Source organism: Lissotriton vulgaris, chromosome 3_1 (genome assembly GCF_964263255.1).
Source record: "Lissotriton vulgaris chromosome 3_1, aLisVul1.2, whole genome shotgun sequence".
NCBI lineage: Eukaryota > Metazoa > Chordata > Amphibia > Caudata > Salamandridae > Lissotriton > Lissotriton vulgaris.
Genome location: NC_141689.1, coordinates 2,073,903,192 through 2,073,920,813, shown reverse-complemented (window position 1 = coordinate 2,073,920,813; position 17,622 = coordinate 2,073,903,192). Strand labels below are relative to the sequence as shown.

Here is a 17,622-nt window from a genome sequence, read left to right as displayed (position 1 = left end):
TGGGCACACTCAGTGCCCTCTACTAGGGTCTGACACGTACACCAAATCCAGCCAATCATGGAGTCACTAATCCATACATCAATTTACCATAGGGAGCACTTGCACTGTGGCACTGAATAGCAGTGGCCAAAGCATCTATAACCAGCAAAAACACATGAGGCAACATAAAGAAATGGAAGGGAGACCCACGCCAACAGTGCCAGGTCTAACACGTGTCACCTGCAACTGAAATGTGACGAGAACTACCCTACCTCTTGGGAGTTCTCTTCATTAAGGCTGAAAAATCTGGACAGACCATCCGCATTGGCGTGTTCTGTACCAGTGCGGTGTTCCACCGTGAAATACTTCCCCTGTAGGAAAATGGACCACCTCGACAGCTTTGGGTTTTCACCCCTCATCGGCATCAACTATCTGAGGGTCCTGTGGTCTGTCTGAACCCGGAATTGAGTCCCAAACAAGTATGGTCTCATCTTCTTCAGTGCCCAAACCACAGCAAATGCCTCATGCTCAATTGCACTCCACCTCTGTTCCATGGAAGTAACCTCCTACTGATGAAGGCTAGGGGTTGATCTAGGCCATCCTCATTTATCTATGACAAAACAGCCCCCACACCATGCTCTGAAGCATCTGAACGATAAACTCCCTTGAAAAGTTGGGTGCCAGAAGCACGGCGGCTGTGCACATGGCAGTTTTCAGGGCCTCAAAGGCTTTCTGACAGGTGTTAGTCCAAATCACTTTCTTGGGCTGCTTCCTGGAAGTCAGCTCTGTCAAAGGGGCAAATATGCTGCCATACCCCTTAACAAACCTCCTGTAATACCCAGTGAGTCCTAAAAAAGGCTCTCACCTCTGTCTGGGTCTTTCGTGGTTCCCATGCCAGGATGGTCTCAATCTTGGGCTGTAGGGGGCACCACCTGGCTGCTCCCACCCTGGTGTCCCAAGTAAACCACGGAACCCTGCCCGATCTGGCCCTTACTTGCCTTGATTGTGTGGCCTGCGCCATCAACACTTCCCAGAGGTGGCACAGATGTTCTTCCCAACTGGCGCTGAACACTGCAATGTCATCCAGGTAGGCGGCAATGAACTCTACCAGTCCAGCCAACACCTGGTTGACCAACCTCTAATAGCTGGCAGGGGCATTCTTCATCCCAAAGGGTATAACCCAGAACTGGTAGTGCCCATCTGGTGTGGAGAATGCTGACCTCTCTCTTGCCCTATCAGTCAAGGCAATCTGCCAGGACCCAGACGTTAGATCAAAAGTGCTGAGGTACCGGTCAGCCCCTAAATGATCAATGAGTCATCAGCTCTGGGGACCGAGTGCGCATCAATCCTCATGACTGAATTTAGCCCTCAGTATTCCACACAGAACGGGAGTTCTGGTGTGGCACCCGGTGCAGCAGCCTTTGGGACCAAGCCACTGGGCTGGCCCAAGGACTGTAAGAGGACTCAATCACCCCTAACGCAAGCATCTTGAAAACTTCCTCCTTGATGCGAGCTCTCACCCTGCCAGTCACCCTTTAAGTTTTGTGCTTTACAGGACGGCTGTCTCCAGTGTCCACATCATGGATGCACCAGATCTGTGACACTGGGAATCAGGGAAATCAAATCATAAAACTGCCCAAGCAACTGATGACAGTCATGCTGTTGCTCAGGGGTCAGGGTAGAAGAGAGGTTCACACCATCCACTGACCCATCTTGCTCTGTTGCAGACAGGAGGTCAGGAAGAGGCTCAGTCTCCTCCTCCATTCCATTATCTGTTACTAAGAGCATGCCCACTTCGGACCTCTCCAAGTGGGGCTTCAGGCGGTTGACATGCAGGACCCACAAGGGATTATTGAGTCCACCAAGTAGGTAACAGGACTTTTGCGCTCCACCACCTCAAATGGTCTGGCCCGCTTATCCTGGAGCGCACAAGGCTCCGTTGGGGCCATAACACGCACTTTCTGCCCAGGCTGAAGCTCAACTACAGTGGCATTATGGTCCTACCACTGCTTCATCTCCTCCTGGATGGCTTCCAGATTCGCCTCAGCGAGTAGTCTGAAATGCCTATTCTGGTTCCTGAAGGCCAGCATGTAGCTATATACATCCTGGGGAGGTTTCCTGGGAGATTGCTCCCAGCCTTCCTTGACCAAACTCAGAGGCCCTCTCACTGGGTGACCATAGAGAAGCTCAAAGGGGCTGAACCCTAGAGATTTCTGTGACACCTCACGGTACGCAAAGAGAAGGCATGGCAAGAGGATATTCCACTTACGCCACATGGGTTCTTCTAGACCCATCATCATGCCCTTAAGAGTCCGGTTGAACCTTTTAACCAGCCCATTACCTTGGGGCTGGTAAGGAGTGGTGAACTTGTATGTTGCACCGCACTCCTGCCACAGGGACTTCACATACTTAGAAATAAAGTTTTTATCTCGGTCAGACATCATCTCTCTAGGGAACCCCACATGGGGGAAAATTCCCATCAGTGCCCGTCCCACCATGGGGGCTGTCACTGTCCTGAGAGGGATGGCTTCCGGGTACCGGATGGCATGGTCCACCAAGACCAGGACAAACTTGTTGCCCATGGCTGTCTTGGGGTCCAGTCGCCCCACAATGTCAATACCCACCCGTTCAAAGGGGGTGCTGACCACAGGGAATGGCTGGAGAGGAGCCTTTCACTTCCTCCCACTCTTTCCACTTGCCTGGCAAGTCTGACAGGTCCTGCAAAGAGTGCCAGATCTCTTATGCATTTAGGGCCAATAGAAGTGGGTGACAAGCCTCTCAAATGTCTCGTTCTGCCCCAAATGTTCTGCTAAAGTCACATCATAAGCCAGATCCAGTAGAAAGACTCTGAAGCGCTTTGGTACCACCAGCACACAGGCCGACCCAGGCTCAGCAACCTTAGGCTCACTAAACAGGAGACCATTCTCCCAGTAGTTCCAATATGATCCAGGTTGATTACCTGCTGGCTGGTTTGCAGCCTGCTGCTGCAAACCCACAAGAGGAGGGCACTCTTTATCCACCTTTGCAGAACTCTCTCCTGGAGGATCCTCCTTCCTGCTGCCAATGGGTTAGCTCAGGCAGGTTCCCCAGTTCAGCTACCTGTTCCCCTGAAGGCTCGACGGCATCCCCCTCAAGGTCTGATGACCATGGTAACTTTTGGGGCTGGTTTCCCACATCCCCTGCCTCTTCTATTTAAGGCAGGCACCTGGGCCTCCCTCTTAGGCTCCAGGTCCTCTTGAACACCCTTATTGGCTGCCATGGACCATGTGGTCACACACACCCACTCAGGCAGGCCCAACATCCTCAAATGAGCACTTCGCTCCACCTTATCCCAAGGGGAGCTCTCTAAATTGTTCCCCAACAAACAGTGAACAGGCATGGCTGATCTCACAGCTACTTGAAGAGTACCAGAGACCCCCCACTGAAAGGGAACCTGAGCTACCTTGCACTGGCTTTCTGTGTTGTCAGCAGCAACAACTTGGTAAAATGCATTGGGGACCACCTGCTCCTCAGACACCAGGCAACACTTGACAGCTGTCATACTGGCTCCTGTGTCTCAAAGAGCTTCCACTCTATTGCGTTGATGGTCACGCACTGTCTGTACGTCCTAGTGTTATCAGGCAGTTGGGTCCTGGGGATGATCTCATAGTCTCCAAAAGAGACAAGGGACATTTCTGCTGGACCCCACCCACCTTGGGCCCACATCTCCTCCCCCAGGGCTACACTTGCCATGTGCTGGGGTGCAGCACCAGTGGGTGCTGTCTTTTCATACTTTGGGCACTGGGGATCAAGAGACTTATAGCCCACTTCCACACACTTGAAGCGCCTGAGGGGTCCCCTATGAACAGTCCTACCTGTCAGGCCCTGGGCTTCTTCTCAGGGGGAGGCTGGGAACCTTTCCCTTGGTTCCCTTGGGGATTACTTTGGGGCCATTTCTGGAACTCCCTCTGTTTACCCTTGTCCCCCTCAATCTTCTGCTGGGGACCCTGCCCACTCTTGGCACAGTCTCCCACCTGACCCGAGTGGACCTGGGTACTCACCCAGCGGTGCACCTCCTCAGCAAGCTCTCTAGGGTTAGTCAGCCTGCTATCAATAAGGTGCTGGCGTAGCTCTGGAAAACAATTACTTGACATGTGCTCCCATTAATTAAATAAAAGAGTGCCTCAAAATCATTCAGTTTGCTACCCTTCACCCAACCATCCAATGCTCCGCAAAAAAAAGTTACATATTCTACCTATGTGCTTGACTCCACTTTCTTGCAAATCCTTAACCTCTGTCTGTATAGTTCTGGAGTCAACCCATATCTGGACACCATTCATATGGCTATAAGAATTATGGAATTCAGAGAGCAAGTCCAACAAGGTATCCTGCCCCTCGCTAAGGAACCACCCCCAAAATCCCGCTCCCCAATCCTTCTCAGGGACCCAGTGGGAGGACATGGATACCTCATAGACCTTGAACCACTGCCCAATTTCATAATTATTAATAAATTCTTTAACCACATCCTTAAGTATCTACCCCCTTGCTTCAACAGGCATTGACAGGGTGCTGCCACCAGAGGGAGTTATCTCTAAGCTCCTAGCTTTTTACTCCAACTCCCTCAAACTTCTATCATGCTCCAACTGCATTCTCTTTTCCTCTAGGGCCAATTTCCTATTCTCTAACTCCAATTACCCACCCATCTTGAGCTTGGTCAGCTCCAATTTGTGCATCTTACTTCCCCCCCCTGTCCTCCAACTCCTCTGGTGACAGGCTCTAGGCAGAAACACTGCTACCTACTGGGGAAGCTGCTCTGCTCCCCCCTGGAACCAGTGGCCCTTCCAGCTGCTCATCTGCATCTTCAGCCCCTCCCACATGCTCAGGGGTGCTCCTTGCTTTGACCCCGGAGCGCAGCGCCTTTTGGAACGCATCCTTCTTGGAGAGACCGGTCATAGCAACTTTTAAATCTCCTGCAGAAGTGCTTTAGCTATTTCACATTGTAGCTTTCTAGTTTGTTCTCTTCCCAATCAAAATCAATGGATGTTATGGATGCTGTTTTACTCATGGTGGCTAAACTTAGCAGTTCTTGGCAAAAATCGAAAATCCCAGGAAAAACAATCTACCAAAATGTATGTTGTTGCGTTTGGTCTGCACTCACTAGTAGTGTTCACCAATCACTGTATATAAGTCACAAATGCAAGTCCAGAATCCTCACCGCTGCCCACTAATGTTAGATTTGGGGGTCTCTAGTTGGCAGAGGTAGGTACCTATGACCAAATAGGGACCCTTGCGGCTAGTCAGGGTAAGGGGGTACACTCCTGAAATGAACCCTGCTCACCCCTTGGTAGCTTGGCATGAGCGGACAGGCTTATTTTATAGGCAGAGTGTAAAGCATTTGTGAACTCATACAGTAACCCAGTGACAACCCTACAGATGATACCACACACGTTGTAGTATAAAAACTAAGTCTTTTTAAGTCTATTTTAGACCACAAACAAGAACAATCCACAATACTGTACTTTAAAATGGTAGAACTAGCTTAGTTCTCTTTAGATGGTAAATGCGACACTTCAAGTTCAATGTACCTTTGGATGCCTAACGTTATACAGCGAAAGTTCTCTATTGCTGAGTAGGAGACGGTGATTCCTCAGTTCTTCTCCGCATGGGGAGGTGATGCTTCGGTTTCTTACTGCGCTTCCGTGGTGATGTGGCCCGCAGCACCGTGATGCGATGAAGATCCGTTGCAATGAAACAAAATGGGGTCTTCTTCTTGATGTAATAATGATGCGTGCACACCCGACGGCTTTGCGGCGACTCAACGAATCTGCGACACGCTTCTCCTGTAATGCGACGGCGTCTGCTGCGATGTTGACACTCTTCTCCGTTGATTCGAGGCACTTTGGTGATGCGATGCGAAAGCTGCGGTGGCGACACACTTTTCTGGTGATGCAACAGTGTGTGCTACAAAGTTGACACTCTTCTCCGGCTATGCGAGGCGCATTGGTGATGCGATGCGACAGCTGCGTTGGCGCTTCTGCGATGGGATGACTCAGCGGCGACACCCTTCTTTAGTGATGCGATGACAGCATCTGTGGCGGCGTCACGCTTCTTCTTCGTGAATCACACTTCCAGCTCCTTGTGACACACAGTCCCTCTGGAGGCCCAGCACAACAGTAGGCACTTTATAAGAACTCAGGGGAGCTGGTTGGGGAAGTCAGCATTCTCTGTGACTTCAGCAGGAGGCAAGCTCAATTTCCAAGCCCTTGAAGATCCTTTACAAGTTGATGAAAGTAGCACAAAGTTCATTCCTCCTTTCTTTGGCAGTCAGGCAACCACTGCAGGCCAATCCCCCAAACAGCACTCAGCTTAGGCATAGTCTCCTCCTTCAGTTTCTCTCTGGTTCCTCTCCTCAGCAAAGGTTCTTCTTGTTTCCCAAAAGAGATCTAAAGTTCTAGGGTCTGGGTCCCCATATTTATACTAGCAAATACTTTGTCCTCTGAAGGCAGAGGGTGCTGTACCCAGTCCAAACCAGTGCTGTGCAGTCCTGGAGCACTTTGTTGGCAAGACTACGTATGACAGTGTGGGCCAGGGACATCAGACATACCACAGAAGGTGGCGCCAGCATTGTGGGAGGTAGGCACAACCCTATTCAGGTCCCAGGTGCAACTCCCCCACCCTTCTACTTGCAGATAGCTCTATTCAGCCCTGTGCTGACTCACCCTGTCTCCTGGAATCCCCCAGCCCCTGTCACTCAAACTCCAGACATACTAAACTCGAATTTCTACCTAGTTCCCTGAGTCAGTTAGGATTATAAGGTGTTATAATCACACTGCCCCTTCTGGCCTATGGAAAACAGGTAGCCTTGCAATAGTGAGAAACAAAAATGGCTGTAATTCACTATTAGGACATGCCACACACATCAGGGTATGTCCTACCTTTTACCCACAATGCACCCTGCCCTTGGCCCTACCATAGAGGTTACTAATATGCAGAAAAAAGAAGGTTTAGGGACTGGGAAGTGGGTGCACTTGCCAAGTCAACATGGCGGTACCAGACTGCACACAGGCTCTGCAATGGCAGACCTGAGACTCACTTTACAGGCTGCTTCTGTGGGTGGCACAACCAGTGCTGCAAGCCCACCGGCAGCATTTGGTTTACAAGCCCTGGGCACACTCAGTGCCCTGTACTAGGGTCTGACAAGTAAACCTAAACCAGCTAATCATGGAGTCTCTAATACATACATCAATTTACCATAGGGAGCACTTGCACTGTGGCACTGAATATCAGTGCCACAGTGCCCAAAGTATCTATAGCCAGCAAAAGAATATGAGGCAACAGCAAAAATATGAAAGGGAGATACGCGCCAACAGTGCCAGGTCTAACACGGGTGAATTACATCAATTCTTCAGGTAGAAAAGACTTAGGTCTTACTTACAAAACAAATAAAGACTGGAGCACCAAGACTCAGGAATGAGGACCCCATCAGAATTCGCCCCTATGACTGCCATGATACCAAGTGAGATCCTCACAGTTGAAATAGCTGTATTAAAGGAGGTCAACTGACTGGGACCAACAAATCTGTATAACAACTTACAATTGAGATTGAGGGGAGCTCTCTCTAAACTCACAGAAGACCCCACTATTGTAATAAAACCAGCCAACAAAGGGAGAGCGACAGTCATCATGAACACCACAGACTATGATCAAGAATGCTTGCGTCAATAGGCTGATACAAGGTGTTACAAGAAATTGGAATTAAACCCTACAAAAATTCTGCTGACACAAAAAAACTCATCGTCAATGAAGCTGAACACAAGGATGGATGTGCAAACATGAAGCTGGTTTTCTGCTACACATATCTCCAAAAATACCATACTTCTATGTGCATTTCCTCGCACATTTGTCAGCGTACGACCAACACATTTTATAGTCATGTGTCATTGAAGAGTACCTCCAAGGGCAGCCGAGCATTGTTGTTTTATTGCTGCAGTACCTGTGCACCTGATTCCCTCGCTCCTCCCTCTCCCTGCACGAGGCTGATGGTGGCGGCTGCAGCTAATGGGAGCGTTTCTGGCGTGCTTTGGGTTGTTTAAAGCGGCAATATCGGAAGAAAATCCACTGAGTATTTGGGCTTTCTCTATTGGATTTTGAGCGCTGGGTTTGGCGCTTCAGCTCTCCGATTTTGACTGCCTGGTGCTTCTCTAACATGGCAGCATTGTGGCCTCTGCAGCTCAGCTCCTCAACCCTGGCGGCAGAATCGGCTGTGGTATTTAGCATCCGTTACCTTGGAGCTTTTTGTTTGCCGGCGGACGGCGTTTCTTTCACTTCGGACTTTCAACTCTTAAATTCGTGATTGGTGGAGTCGGGGGTTGTGGAAGGTGCTGATTAAGCAGCTTCTCGGCAAAGCTGAAATCTGCGAGTGGCGAAGTTTCTGAATTTGGTGAGCGATAAATACTCACTTTGCTGCAGTTGCTGGGAAAAAATGTTTTACTTCATGTATTCGCAAAAGTCTAGTACATGGTGCTTAAAACTATAAGGCTATAAGACTATACAACTCGCGGCTCGAGGTTTGCCGGGAATGTGACCCTCTGGGGGACAGGAGGATTTTCCTGCCTATTCGGGGACTGTTTGCTGTTTGATTAGCTGTGGAGATTCGGCGGGTGCGGCGGCCAGGGACTGCGAGTACCAGCATTCCCTGTCATTACCAACAGCTGGTACTCTTCCCCAGCCGGCCCGCCTACCTGACCTATTTATGCAGTCCTTCCATTTGTCCCGCGGGACGCGCGCAGGTCAAAGTGCGGGCCCTCTAAGTCCCTCAGAGGCCTGAGGAGGACGGGACGGGCCACATCCCTTGGCATCCTGGCAAGAGAAGATATTGTGATCTACTCTGTACTACACTGTGACTCTCCATGGACACTCTATCTGCCAGCTAAAGACTAAAATATCGCTCAAATTTCATCATACTTGTCACGCAACGGGGCGTACTATAAATCTATCCAACAGCGGGGCACGGGCAGGTGATGGAAAAGCTAATCTCGAGTAAGATGATACTGCCTACCCTAAGTGAAATTAACACTGATGATTCCCGTCAACTCCCAGTTACTACTCAACCTCTGCAATCTCCCCCATTCATCCCGGATAGTCCGCAAATCTTGTCTTACTAGGAGGAACTTAATGCTCTGTGTGGCACAAAGTTTATTCCAGTTGTAACCCCTTCTCTTGTAAAATGCTCCAGTATCGACACCCCCGTTGACAGACTGCCTGAACAATCGCTATCATCTAAGGGGGCCAACATCCAAGCTACTGTACTGCCCCAGAGGCCAAGCGCTGAAAGGAAGCCTGACGGGGTCAATGACTATGGAAATCAACCTAAAGTACTAAATCTGTGTGTTGGTCCCTCATCGCCCACAATTAACTCTGTCTTATTTAAGGGGAACGCTGAAAGTCTGGATGACCAAGTATCATCATCCCAGTTGCCACTACTGTTTCAGTTTGAGCAAATGTTAAGAACTATAATAGCTCCCTTGGTAGAAAAAATTAATAACCTGGGGGATAGGCTGACAATCATAGAGAGAATCATTAAAGTAAACTCTTCACCTTCTATAAAGATGGTAATATCCAATTGTTCCAACCCACCCATTGCACCCGAAGTGCCTGTGCCTATGCCAACCAATACCGGAAAATTTGTCCCAGCAGATGGTCAAACTCCAAACTCAAAACCGCCAACTGCTACTAAAATTGCCTCCAAATCTGTGTTAACCAACCACACTTTTGCCAGAGCGGAACGAAATAGAGTAGCATGTATACATTTACCCCCAGAAGCAGCCCCCTTTGATCTTGTTCTCTCAGGAATACCTGCACCTACTTTTGGGAAACCCGAAAGGCATCAGGACCTATTAAATAAGGTCATATTTTGGCTAAATAAAAATAGACCCCTGTTACCCAATCAAGATGGCGGAATCCTGAGCGTTAGAAGGGTGGGCTGGTTAGGGTCACTACCTAAGGACATCCCTGGGGACTTAATTCTAGTCAAATTCAGAAATCGGAACATTGTCCCCCATTTACGTTTCTCCCCGCCCCAAGAAGGAGATGGCCCCATTTCCATTTGGGACTTGCACGATTTTTACCCATGTACCCCACATTTCCCCCTACCAAGATCAAAGGCAGTACACAAATATCTGATGGGAAGGGGACCTCGTGCTTTTACTGGTAGAAGCTTTCCTGCCTCCAATAGATTTGATTTACAGTATAAAAATTGTAATTTTTGAAGACCCCATTATATAGGGACAAGCTTACGTATTAGCTCAGACTATAAATTCTAATTTTATGTACAGTGCGATATAACTAAGGTATGTTTTAACAGGCTGGGCACACGTCCTCTTACAACTTGTAGATATATTACTGTATGTATGTTCCCCTGTTTTTATTTTAAAATGGTCTTTTTTTTATCTGTATGATTTTATGATTTTCAAATCAAAATCGAATAAAGCTAAGTGACTGACTGGCATACTTCTATGTCTTTCCAAAGATACATAAGAGTACACATCCACCTTCTGACAGACCAATTGTTTCAGGAATTAGATCACTTTTGGAATCATTGAGCCAATTTTGTGACTACTATTTACAACCACTAGTCCACAACCATACCATCCTACCTAAAAGCCAGAACGGATGCACTCAATCTTTGCCACGAACACGACCAAAGCAGAGGATATCAACTTTCTGACGACCTTCGATGTGGAGGCTCTCTACACGAATATCCCCCAGGATGCTACAATCGAAGTCATAGACAACCTTCTGATAAAAATTACACTCCCAACTACCACCCTGATGAATTTCATCATGGACTGTGTTACCCTACCCCTAAAGTACAACTTCTTCTAGTAAAAAAACACATCTGTACCATCAGATACAAGGTACTTCCATGGAAAGTACCTTCGCTCTGAGCCAGGCCTGCCTGTACATGGCTCACTTTGAATAACAGCATATTTTCACTATAGCCAACCCCTTTCAAGTTAACATCATTACAAGGAAACACTATACAGAAGAAATCCTCATGTTCTGGAAAGGAACAGAAGACAGTTGTCGGAGATTTAGTGAATGGCTCAACACTCTGAACCTGTACCTACACTTCACAAAATGGTTGTCTGACAAAGAGCTCATATTCCTAGATCTGCTAATCTCTATTAACCAAGAATCCTGGGACTGGTATCGGGGTAACACTCCAGATCTGTGACTGTGGGTGAGTGTCTGAAGATATCAGCACTCTGCCTATCATCTCTTTGTGTTTGCTTTGTTTGCCCTAGGTTGGCAAGGTTTGCCCAGACGTGGGTCCCTAGCTTACTTTGCCACTGGATTTAAGCTTGCCTGGCTGATGAGGGGTGTTACCCACAAACTGGTCCCAGGATGCTTGATTCTGGTCCAGGGGAGACGTGGCTTGGCAGTTTGGGCTAGATTGTTTCCAAGAAGAACAGAGTCAAGACTGATTTGCATATGGTGGGTTATTAACTGGGGTGGCAAATTGAGCTTAAGAACGATGATGAATTCAACCCAGATCTGTGACTGGGGTGAGTGTCTGAAGAGTTTTAATGCTCTGTCCATAATCTCTTTGTGTTTGCCCTGAATGTCTCCCAGCTGAGGTGGATGGGTTCCAGAGTAGGCCATCCCGGAACCCACTGAGGAGGACATTGCCTCCGTTAGTGATCTGCCTAAACTTGCTGGATGGTAAGAAAAAGAGAGACCGACAAGGGAAGCAAGGCACAGAAGGAATGCCCAACCCTGGAGGGCATGAAGCAACAGGCCGAAGCCTAGGCAGCATATGATGCCTCTGGGAATCACCAGATTTACTGGGAAGGAGACCTCCTGTATAGTGAGCCTAAGGCACCTGTGTAGGAGGCAACAAGGGCACTGGTCATTCTCCAATGCTACAGGGCATTCCCAATTGAGCTGACTCATGAGATACTCCTGGTAGGACATCAGGGGCAGGACAAGACTTTCCCAGATTTGTTCCCTTTTTTTAGTGGCCTAGGATGAAGATTTATTCAGATAATTTCTGCTGGACTTGCTTGACATGCCAGGCCAGGTGGAAGACAAGCCAGAGGCTATGAACCCCCCATAATGCCCTGCCTGTTCTTGGATCCCCTTTTAAAGGGTGGGCATCAACATTGTCAGGCCTATGGATCCCCAGGCAGCCTCTGTCAACACGTTTATCCTATAAGTGGTGAACCATGTCACAAGATACCCAGTGGCCATACCTTTAAGGACTGCAAATCCATCTGCAGTGGCTAATACATCAATAGGGATTTTTACAAGAGTGGGTTTCCAAAAGGAAATGGTGTCTGACAGGGGCACCAACTTCATTTGTGCTTATATGCAGCCAATGTGGAAGGAGTGTGGAGTTATGTAAAGGTTTTCCACCCCCTACAAAGCACAAACCAATGGACTTGTTGGGAGATTCACCAAGACTCTCTGAGGTATGAGCAAGGGCCTGCCCGAGGCCCTGAGGTGAGGTGCAGGTAAGACGTCCTCTTGCCATTCCTTTTCTTTGCTCACAGAAAACCACAGCAGGGGGGGTTGGATTTAGCCCCTTTGAGCTTCTGTATAGTCTAACTGTGAGGGGACCTCTCAGTCTGGTGAAGGAAGGGTGGGAGCAAGGTCCCTGGGGACTGCCCCAGCATGTAGTTAGCAAAAAGCTGGCTTTCTGGACGCAAATAGCTAAGTTGTGGAAGCAAGCTTCTGACAACTTCGAGGCCAGCCAGGAGGCGATGAAACAGTGATATGACCAAACAGCTACCCCTGTGTAATTACAGCCTGGGCAGAAAATGTGGGTGATGGAACCCATGGTGCCTAGAGACCTTGAAGACCTTTGTACTAGGCTCTATGAGATAGTTGAGAGGAAGGGGGAGGTCATCTACCTGGTGGACCTCAAGACCACCAGGCACACCCACAGGGTACTCCATATCAACCATCTCAAACCAAGCTTAGAGAAGTCTGTGGTCACCATATTGCTGATGACAGATGGAGAGGAGGAAGAGGAGATTGAACCTCTCCCTGATCTTTAAGCCTCCGAAGAGATGGATGGGTCAGTGGATGGTGTGTACCCCTCCCCTACACTGACTTCATAACGGCAGAGGGACTGTTGTCGGTTGTTGGTCCAGTTCTCCGCACTATTTTCTCTCACTCCTGGTGTTGTAAATGAATCTAGGACCCTAGTGTAACTTTTCCCAATTGATGCCCTTATATAGGTATACATTATCTAATCCTTATATAGGCATAGAAATCAGTACCATATTTGGCCTGGGTTTTGCAGCCCAAACATGGCATAGCTACTTCCACTAAGTTCCGAGAATGAACAACGATTTCTTGGAAAAAAACATCCTTCGTCAGCCAGGGACTTCCCCCTGCTTGAATATTGATTTATCCAAGAACTCCTGGAGTTTTCAAAGAATTGAGTCTTTGACTGACGTTATTAAGTCCAATCATACGTCAAACTCAGCACCTTCAAAGTATAAATATGCCTACATTTGCCCAGACAAACACACTGTGGTTTGGAGCAGATCGACTAACTACTTGGCCGACACCCTGCAGCAGCAAGTGCCGAAGGAAGCCAACCCTCCAGCTGACGCACTGAGAGACTCTGTCTTTTCTCCTGCCGAGAAATCCAGCTCCAGTGTTTCTGGCTTACACTTGCGGGTATCTGGGAAATCGAGTCCTGAGAGAGAGATACAAGACCTCCTTCATTCTAAAACCAAGGTACAGAGCTGATTAGACCCCTTTAGAGAATTCTTGGAATAGATTCCTGGCAGAGAACTGCTAAACTTAAGCTACTCCTCACTTACTTCTTCCCTTGTACTAGACTTAGGTTAGGTACACCGGGGTAGGCGTATTTTAGAAGCACCAGTTGAGTACTTTTAGTCATTATTTTATCACTGTATGTATTTTATACATTTTTAGAAACCATATCATGCTTTTACAGTACTATTTTATAATAATGTTCGTATTATATGCCTTGTACTTTATAACCAGTATTACTATTGTAGCAGTACATTTCTTATGCTTGAGAAATAAGACTGTTCAATAAATACTTTTTATTGAAAACGCCCCTCTCTCTATTTTCTCAGCACCTCTGGTGAAACGAAGCATGCACAATTGACTGAGTAAAATAGCTATGTATTGTTTCTGCGACTCTAGAGATTGATTTCTTATTCTTGGGAAACAAAGTTGTCATGTTTATGCGGTTGTCAGAAACTAATCCCTTCTTGTTTATTCGAGAAAATTTCTAGTGACCTCTGAGCTAGCTGGCACTCACTATTAAGTTTAATATATTCGGTAGAGACCTAGTCGACCTCAGTCCTACATCTAAACCACAGTATATATCATTCCAATGTGCAGAGCCTATTGGGAATATAGGAACTACACTACACTGGGACTACCCACCTGTGTACCCATGATGTGGAGACAGCCTCCCTGTCAAGAATAGAACTTACAGCTTGTCTGACAAAGTGAGGGCCAATACCAAAGATGAGATTTCTAGGATGCATCTCAGAACTGCCCTTTTGTCTTCAGAACTGGCTCATCACCATTGTTGCAATAGAGAAAATTGATGCATCACCTCAATTGCAGGGTCGACATCGAAGCATCGCTCGGCTAAACTCTGTATCTCGGGACCAGGATCAAGGTACATTTGTTCAGGGGGCCTTGCGTCGCTCCTGTCCCCAGCCCATGCTTCATCGTGGACGGTATGAAGTCCTGCCTTTGCCCCAGTCCAGTGCAACGAGATAAACCCCATAGACGATTATTGCTTATAATTGCTATTTTATATCTTGAATTCTACTTATTGGATGTTTGGTCTGGTCTTTCTATTATCTATAAAATCACAATCTACAATCTATTTTTCTAAACTGGTGTGTGATATTTTTGTGCTGTTTTCACTGTATTACTGTTTGCAGTGTTGCAGACATACTCAACACATTGCCTCTTAAGTTAAGCCTGACTGCTCTGTGCCAAGTTACCAAAGGGTGGGCATAGGTTAATGTAGGATGTGTTTGTGATTTACCCTGACTAGGATTGTGGGTTCTGCTTGGACAAGGTGAATATCTTGACAAACCAGAAAACCAGTTTTTAGCATCCTTGATCTAAACAAAGTTCTACAAATCACTAGTAACTCTGAAGAAATTATCTGGTAAAAATGGCTTTGAGGAATGTCACAGGCAAACCGTGCTAAGAGCGAAACGTCTTGGCATCCTGAGGTCCTTGAAGACTTGAAAAAAAATATTAACAATCTTTTGAACTATAATCGCCATATTTGGAATATTTGTATAAAAAATATAACATTATTTGAAAAAAATAGAACATAATAGGAAAAAATGATTCTTATCTTATTAAGTACCAGACAAGAACAGCTTTTGCATCATTGGAACTCAAAGTTTGTTCAAACCTGTTAAACTGGAAGAGAATCATCGTAGGTCAAAATGACATTGATAATTGTCGCTGTGCTAGCTTCACTGTGAATATAAACAAGTTAGCTACTCTGGCAATGAATGTATGATGTCAACTAAGTCTATTGTATTGTATTAAAGGGAGAAAGGAAAGGAGTATATTGTTAAACAACGTCATGCTAGAAATATATATTGAACCTTATAAGATTGTGTGCCTCCAGCTTGAAACTATACAGGTGCAATGGAAGGGGCTCTATGGTAAACAGTCACTACAGCCCTTTACCCCTTAACCTCATCAGAGCTTCGAACGTTCAGCGACCAGTGCTGAACGTTCGAAGAACGAATGCTGGCCGGACGGCCAACGGTCGTGCGCAGCACTGGGGAGGTAGTGCTCGTGACGACCGTTGGCCGTCGGCAGCAGTTAAGGGGTTAACATTGTCTTCTCTCTGCAGGAGCACCAATGCAAACCTTGCACAAACGCAAACTGGATAGCTTATGGCGGGATATGCAGATATATTTTGACTACACTATTTGTGGCATCCCCAAATGTCTATCAATACGCCCATTTACTCATTTTCAAAGAGCCTCCCTTAGAGACCATGGGCCATATTGTCAAGAAAGGGCGATACATTATCGCCGCTTTTATCGGCAGGAAACTGCCGCTAAAGCGGCGATAATGAACTTGACAATATGCCCTTGTGAATTCCCATAGAAGCCCAGTTTAACACCAGAACCTGGACTTCTATGGGAATTCACAAGGACATATTATCAAGCCCATTATCGACGCTTTAACGGCAGTTCCTGCCTTTAAAAGCGGCGATAATGTATCATTCTTTCTTGATAATATGGCCCCATACTTTTTTATGTGCTCAATGGCGGAGTGCCCCACCAAATGTACCACAAAGACATATACACCAGGGAGAGCAACAATGCCGTGATTAGCACGAGAAATGCCAACATACAAATGAGAAAACTTTTCGCTCTTAATGTGCCTGAACACTATCAGTCTGAAACAGTATGAAAGGCTCCAATACTGTAAGAGCTTTGTCTGAAGCGCTGGTCAATGAAAAAGAGACCAATGTAGTAACCGCAGAGTCAACAAAATATCTGCAATGAAAATGTTAAATAAAAAGAATGTAAAATATTATTCAAGACAACTGCAAGCGTTGTTTTATAAATATATATGTTCAATTATTAAAACCTACCATATCTAAATGCAAAACGTCTTTGCAGAGAGGCCGAATGCACATCTTGTCAATGTACAAGGAACAACAGCGCCCACAGGAAGATGATGATAATATATTTTACGCTAGAGGAGAATTTTTAATACTATTACAGTCTTTTGAAAGTGTTACATTCTACCGATGTGGTTTAAGATTTTTCCAAAATGACTTGTTCATCTAGATTTAAACCCAGGTGTTTTAAAAATCTGGCTAAGTGATTTTGTTTTGTGTGGAAATTGACAGATGGAGGAAAACATAATTCCACTTGATTGTTCTTTTCTTTTCTCCATTTTGGACTGATTTAGTACAAGCCATTAAATGTGTTTCACATGTTTCAGAAAATATATATATATATTGGACGATCTGTCAGTGAGTGAATTAAACAGAGGAGGGTAAAAATGTCCACGTTTTGGCCCATCAAACATAGGCAGATTTGGCTCATGGTAAAACAACTTGTACAATCAGAAGTAAATGGTGCAATTATTTGTGATTCTCCTTCAAGGATGAATTATAGGTAGGGTAATACTCCTAAGGCCTTTTTTTGAGCTTTTTTTCCTTTGGCTTTTTTCTGAGCACTGTGGTAGCTTTTCTGACAATTGATGCTGTATAACTGTTTTACATATTGGCATGAGCTGAGAATTGTATTTACAATGTATTTAAGTATATATTTTGTTTTGCAAAGTGCACTCTTATGGCTCATTGACACGAAATAAAGTTGACTGATGACGAGGTAATGTAATATCGAGTTTTAGGTCGCCATTAATGTGCTAACTTCATATCACAGTGCAATGCATACTATTTGCAACACTAAATAAAATAAGACTGAACATTTGCAATGTCATGCAAGATACGTCGTAGTGCAGAGCAATCATCTCAGAATCCAGTAAAAGAAGATTAGATCATCTTGCATCCTGCAGTATACAAGCATACTTAGCAGCAAGTCTGCTCACTTTACACAACTATACATACAACGCTTTCAAGATAACGAACACTGAACTAAGGCA

At 46.2% G+C, this 17,622-nt stretch overlaps 1 protein-coding gene across 1 annotated transcript in view; it reads right to left on the bottom strand.

Annotated features, from left to right (window-relative positions):
• The window catches only part of SGCZ (sarcoglycan zeta), a 1,984,974-nt gene that overhangs the window by 566,251 nt on the left and 1,401,101 nt on the right, over positions 1–17,622 (bottom strand). The window lies entirely within an intron of this gene.